This window comes from Neophocaena asiaeorientalis, unplaced genomic scaffold, assembly GCF_003031525.2.
Source record: "Neophocaena asiaeorientalis asiaeorientalis breed wild unplaced genomic scaffold, Neophocaena_asiaeorientalis_V1.1 scaffold45, whole genome shotgun sequence".
Lineage (NCBI taxonomy): Eukaryota > Metazoa > Chordata > Mammalia > Artiodactyla > Phocoenidae > Neophocaena > Neophocaena asiaeorientalis.
This window is the reverse complement of record NW_020174642.1, coordinates 67,185-73,592: the sequence shown is the minus strand read 5'-3', so window position 1 is coordinate 73,592 and position 6,408 is coordinate 67,185. Positions and strand designations below refer to the sequence as shown.

The 6,408-nt window shown below is 44.7% G+C and overlaps 1 pseudogene; it reads right to left on the bottom strand.

Moving 5' to 3' along the window:
- Positions 1–2,487: 2,487 nt before the first annotated feature.
- On the bottom strand, positions 2,488–3,811 carry LOC112408604 (14-3-3 protein gamma-like; annotated as a pseudogene).
- Between the last annotated feature and the right edge of the window lie 2,597 nt (positions 3,812–6,408).

The window sequence follows — 6,408 nt, the reverse complement described above, 5'->3', positions numbered from 1 at the left end:
ATTTTTTTCCCCCAGATATTTTTTTTTTTTTTTTTTTTTTTTTGCGGTATGCGGGCCTCTCACTGTTGTGGCCTCTCCCGTTGCAGAGCACAGGTTCCGGACGTGCAGGCTCAGTGGCCATGGCCCACGGGCCCAGCCGCTCCACAGCATGTGGGATCTTCCCAGACCAGGGCACGAACCCGTGTCCCCTGCATCGGCAGGCGGACTTTCAACCACTGCGCCACCAGGGAAGCCCCTCAGATACGGTTTTACCTTGCATTATTCTAAAAAGCAGCCAGAGCTGAAGCTGAAATTTAAAAGAAAAATGGGTTTTGTAATTCAAGTAAATCATTTCCAAATGTTACAAGGAAGGACACAACATTGCTCACTGGACATGAAGATAAATGAAGGAAAGCCCCACCTACCCCCCAGATCTGTTCCCATCCGTGGTATTGACTTAAGACTCCTGTTAGGGCACAGAAGCTGTAAAACTGTCTTCTGCTAGTTCTTCTGGTAGGTTTGGTTGGTTGGGACTTTCTCTCTAGCATGTGCACAGGACCTTCTAAGGAAAGTCATGCTGGGTAAACTGTGCCACGTGACAGAACATCGTCACACTCTTCTATTTCACTGTCACCTGGATCCTGGTCAGCGTGTGCATTTCACAACTGGAAGCTCCATTTTGGTTTTAGCAAAAACAGCTGTCAGGTTTTCCTCAATCATTACTCATTCCTTTCCTTGCCCTAATAAAACAAAGAGACAAACGAATCTGGTGTCGCTCCCTATCTTGGGAGTTCACGCTGTTACTGATCTTAATAAAAACGGCTGAACACATATGCAATAGGTCATGTGTTTAGAAAGACTTATCCAAAATGAGAAGGAAGGACCTAAGGCTCACTGAAACAGACTTGTGGAAATAGCATTGTGGTTTCCTACAGTTCTAAAACATGCACAGATGGCATAAGAGAAATCAGTCTCCAGCTTCTACGCTTTCATTAAGAAGAAAAAAAATACATAGAAAAAGTTTTGGTCAAATAGGAGTTAAGTATTTATTATCTGATAATGATTTTAGTTTATTTTTTTACAACAATTATTTGGGGAAGGAGTGTTTTCAGGGAGGAAAAACTGACACACTTACAAGGCTCTGAGAAATTGGACAGAATGTTTATGAACTCTTCCTATAGGATTTTTCTACCAGTAAGCTCCTAGCACCTGAATTTTCACACACTGCACCATGAACTCTCTCAAAATGACCGCCAACTTCTACAATCCAACAGCGTTTCAATCCACCCTAGTCAGTTGCGTCAGCGTAAGGTACAGTGGGGAAGACTCAAGTGAGGATTGAAACAGCAGTGTAATCCCAGAGGAAGGAGCTGTGGCAGCTTAAAAATCAGGATTTCCGTGGAAATATCAACACAAGAAATGAGATACAGACCTGAATTTTCTCTATTTTTGTGGTGTTTAACGTTTCTATCAAAGTGATTAACAATTTTTGTGGTGGATTTAATTTAAGAAGAAAGAAGGACAAAAATTCCACAGCCATCTGCCAAGCGCCTATTAACCAAAACCTTTAAAAAGTAGCTTTGATTCTCCTCAGGCAAGTCTTCTGGCCTAGGAGATAGAAAACAGTAAAACCAACCTGGATAAGGCTGAATAAGGAGGATGTAAAAGCCAAAATAAAGAAAAATACACAATCAGTGGCTTGATGTTACATATGGCTATAATGTAGAAATACTATAAATGGCAATTCAGTGTTAATATTGTCAACTAAGTAGAAACTTGTGAAAACTGGCAAGGCCTAAACCACAAGGATAAATATACATCATGTTCTAAGTCTATCAGCTTGGGTTTTAAACTATTCCATGTCTGGTGGAGCAGGGGTTCCCAGGCCCTGGTCTGTGGACCGGTACCGGTCCTGTTAGGAACCAGGCTGCCCAGCAGGGGGTGAGTGACAGGCAAGTGAGCAAAGCTTCATCTGCCGCTCCCCATTGCTCGCATTACCGCCTGAACCATCGTCCTTCCCTACCCCCAACAGTGGAAAAATTGTCTTCCACAAAACCAGTCTCTGGTGTCAAAAATGCTGTGGACCCCTGTGGTAGAGTATACCCTAAAAAAAATGCACAGCTAAAACAGATGAGATAGAAAGTACCCAAAATCCTTACTGGAACCACAAGACTTATTGAATAAGGGCCATTCCATTTAAGTATTCTTTTCATCTTAAAACCCTGTTCTCTAGCAATAAGTTAAAGAGAGCTCCACTTGCATTAAGCTACATAACAGCCCATATGCCAATGTGAGGCTGCTACTCCAATACAAGCACAGCTAGCCTGACTTTCCACTAGTGGAATTTCAGCAAAAATGTCAGAGGTGATCAAAGACAGCACAGGTCATGGGTTTCTCCCTAGGAAGGTCATCCCTCCCTTAGCCTCCCCCACCCAACACTCAACTCATGGTAAAAAATAAAGACTGCAGTAGTAACATCAGCGTGCCCTGCCAGTCCACCTGGGGGCCTTAATTGTTGCCTTCTCCCCTGTAATGGTCTTGCTGATCGCTTGTCTAGAGCAAGAGGTTGTTGCAGAGGGGCTGCATGATGAGTGTGGAGTCCCCGTAGGAGTCCTGTTGAGAGCATCTAGAGCTTGGTGATGGTGTCATTGAGAGCAGTCTTGGCCAAGTGGCAGGCTTGCTCTGGGGCAGTCTGGATTTCATAGTAGAAAATGGAGTAGTTAAGGGCCAAGCCTAATTTAATGGGGTGAGTGGGCTGCATGTTCTCCTTGCTGATCTCATGGGCATTGCTATAGGCTTTCTCAGATGACTCCACAATGGTCGCCCTATTCTCTCCAGTGGTGAATTCGGCCAGGTAGCAGTAATAGTGCCCTTTCATCTTCAGGTAAAACACTTTGCTCTCACACTAGGTCTCACTGCAATTCTTGATCAGGTAGTTATCCAGCAGGCTCAGCACACCCTGACATACCACCTCCAACTCCTCCATTTTTTCCCGGTAAGCATGGACAATCTCTATCTTTTTCTCATTACCATTTACAGACGTCTTCTGCTTAGTGCTAATAATGACCGTCCAGGAAGAATGGTGTGCAACTGAAGCAGAATCTGGTCTTTGTACCCCGACACCAAATTAAATCTTGGAGACCGAGTTTTGAGTGAAGTAGAGAAGAATAGCTTTATTACTTTGCCAAAGGGGGCCACAGTGGGCTAATGTCCTCAAAACTGTGTGTCCTGGCCTGAAGGACATAGTGAGGAGTTTTATAATAATTGTTTAAAGAGGGCGTGATCAGCTCTTGGACATTCTTCTGACTGGTTGGTTGTGAGGTAAGTAGGAATCAGCATCATCAACCTTCTGGTTCCTACCAGTCTGGGGTCTCTGTGCTTGTGGGCAACATACCGTTAACTTCTCCCACCTGGTGGGGGTTTCAGTATCTACAAAACAGCCCTAAGATATTGTGACGTGTATCTCTTGATGGGGAGCCAAGACCCTGCCCCAAGGCTGCGCTTTGTTTCTTTTGACTGTTCCTCCCTTGTCTCTGGATCCCCCTCCCTTCCCTAATTAGCAACTGTTTGAACCTGCCCATTGGAACTCAGGGTAGGTCATGGAGGCTGAATGAAGCCTATTTCTTGTAATCAAAGAAATGGGGGACACAGAAAAGCTTTTGATCCCAGGAGACCCATGGGTCCTTCTCGGTTTCACAACTCCATTCTTGTGGGCCACTGAGAGGAGGTTTCTTTCTTCATTGGACAGTGGCTCATTCAGCTCTGCCATGGCCATGTTGTCATAGCGCTCTGCCAGCCTGGCTTTCTGCACTAGTTGCTTGTGGTCCACCATCTTCATGGGCTGGGTTGGGCCAGGCCAGAAGACCTGGGCAGACTAAAGGACTCGGAGGGCAGCTGCAGTGCAGCTGGAGTCCCTGTGCCAGTGGGCCCAACCCATGAAGCGAGTGGCTGAGGGGACGGTGGCAGCGTAGAGGCCCAAACTAATTTTTTTATGAGAGAAAAAAAGAAGACTAAATGGCAAAGTTTGTTCCCTTACACGTTATTTGCACGTTATTTTCCAATTTCTGGGCCTCCTTCATCTTTCTGATCTCTAAGGAAACTATTTATTATTTATAGAAATATGAAGTTATAAAATACAAAATTAAAATAATAATTAGATATGACTCTTTCTAAAAATGAAGCTCACTAATATTCTCATGATAAGGGGTTGGAATCACCCTACTTAGCCATTTATATCAAGACTAATTTAAAAAATACCAGCAATAGAAATATATAATATTAATAATGGTTTCAGATAGAATCTTACAATATAAAAACTGGTTTAGCACTCTAATTTTACAGATGATGAAACAGACTTAGAGAATAGTGTTCCAAATAGCCCCATGAGTGGCAAAGCCCAGGCTAGAACCTAGAACCTAGAAACTTTCATCTCCATCTCTCACTTTCCATTGTACCACCCTCTTTGTTACATTTTTATAAATGTGGTATGAACGTGGGTAAAAGCAAGAGGTATTTCATTTTCATAATGGAAGAATGACAACTCTCCTTTGCTTTCTCTGTTGGTGAGCTTCCTAATTTTGACTTCTGATCTGTATGCTGAATGGCATTTCCTTTCCTCTTGGCTGGAATTCAAAGGGCTAAAATTAGCAAGTGAAAACTTGAAGCAACATCCACTTATTCTCAATGAGATTGCAGTCAAGATGCTTGTTGCATTGATTAAGAGATGTAACTCTAAGAGGAAAGAGCAAAAATAAGTCCAAAAGTTCTAGAGTGGAAAATTGAGAGACTCCAGAACAAGATAACATAGCAATTCATAGGCTCCTGAATTTCTTTCTTCCTACAGACACACTGAATGTATAGCTACATGAGGAGCAAATCCCTCTGAGAAATCCAGAGACTAGCTGAGTGACTCCTACACATCATGGGAATGAGAGAATACCCACATAAAAACGGGTTGGAAAGGTGGAGATATACCTGTGCCATAAACCCCATCTGTAGCACAGTGCCATACAATCTGGAGAGACATCCTTAACTCCCAGTTTCTGCCTGAAGAGTTGATACTGAGCAGAACCCTGTGGGCCTCCTGGGCACAAAAGCCTTTCTGTGTCCCTCATTTCTTTGATTACAGGAAATAGGCTTCATTCAGCCTCCATGAACCCCTCTGAGTTCCAAGGTCAGGTTCAAACAGTTGCTAATTAGGGAAAGGGGGTGATCCAGAGACAAGGGAGGAACAGTCAACAGAAACAATAGGACTTCCCTGGTGGCGCAGTGGTTGGGAGTCCACCTGCCTATGCGGGGGACACAGGTTCATGCCCCGGTTCGGGAAGATCCCACATGCTGCGGAGAGGCTGGGCCATGGCCACTGAGCCTGCGCGTCTGGAGCCTGTGCTCTGCGATGGGAGAGGCCACGGCAGTGGGAGGCCCGCGCACTGCAGGGGGGAAAAAAAAAAAAAAAGAAACAATAATGCAGCCTTGGGGCAGGGTCTTGGCTCCCCACCAAGGGACATACTTAACAGTATCTTAGAGCTGTTTTGCAGATACTGAAATCCCCACAAGGTGGGAGAAGTTAATGGTATGCTGCCCACAAGCACAGAGACCCCAGACTTGTTGGAACCAGAAGGTTGATGATGCTGATTCCTACTTACCTCACAACCAACCAGCCAGAAGAATGTCCAAGAGATGATCACGCCCTCTTGACCCATTACTATAAAACTTCTCCCTACCCTCTCCAAGGGGGAGCACACAGTTTTGAGGGCATTAGCCCGCTCTGGCCGCCTTTGCCTGGCAAAGCAATAAAGCTATTTTCTTTTTCTACTTCAACCAAAACTCTGTCTCTGAGTTTTAATTCAGTGTCAGGGTACAGAGGCCAGATTCATTTTCAGAGTGAAGGGTTTGGACTGAACATCTAGCATCCCAACTTTTAAGGTTCCCACTTGCAGGGTGGACACCCCAAAAACCAAGCTCTGAAAGACAATGGTGCTTATGTTCATGAACTTGACTATAGAAAACAAAGAAGCTGTTCTTAAAGTGACCATGAACACTTAATGCAGCAATTTCCCTGGGACTCAGCACAGAGGGAGCAGACAGAAACACCCATCTCCCAGCCTTTCCCTGAAAGGAGTTTGACCGCATACTTTACAACCTGCTGCCTAAGGATCCAGTTTTCTAATGAGTATACATCCAGGTGCTGACTGCAATCCTCCCCTGGAGCCTGAAAGAACCAGTGGACACTTCCCCATCTTCTCCCTCTGGCTCATTCTGACAATAAAACCAAGCCATCAGTATCTCCCGGGAAGGAGCTTGTCCACACATCTAGCACCCCACCTACTATGGCTTCCACCTGAGGGACAGGCCTGCAAATCACCTAGCTCTGATAGCTAACGGGGCTTGCATTCACAAGTCCCACTGGACTATAAAAATTTTTTTTTT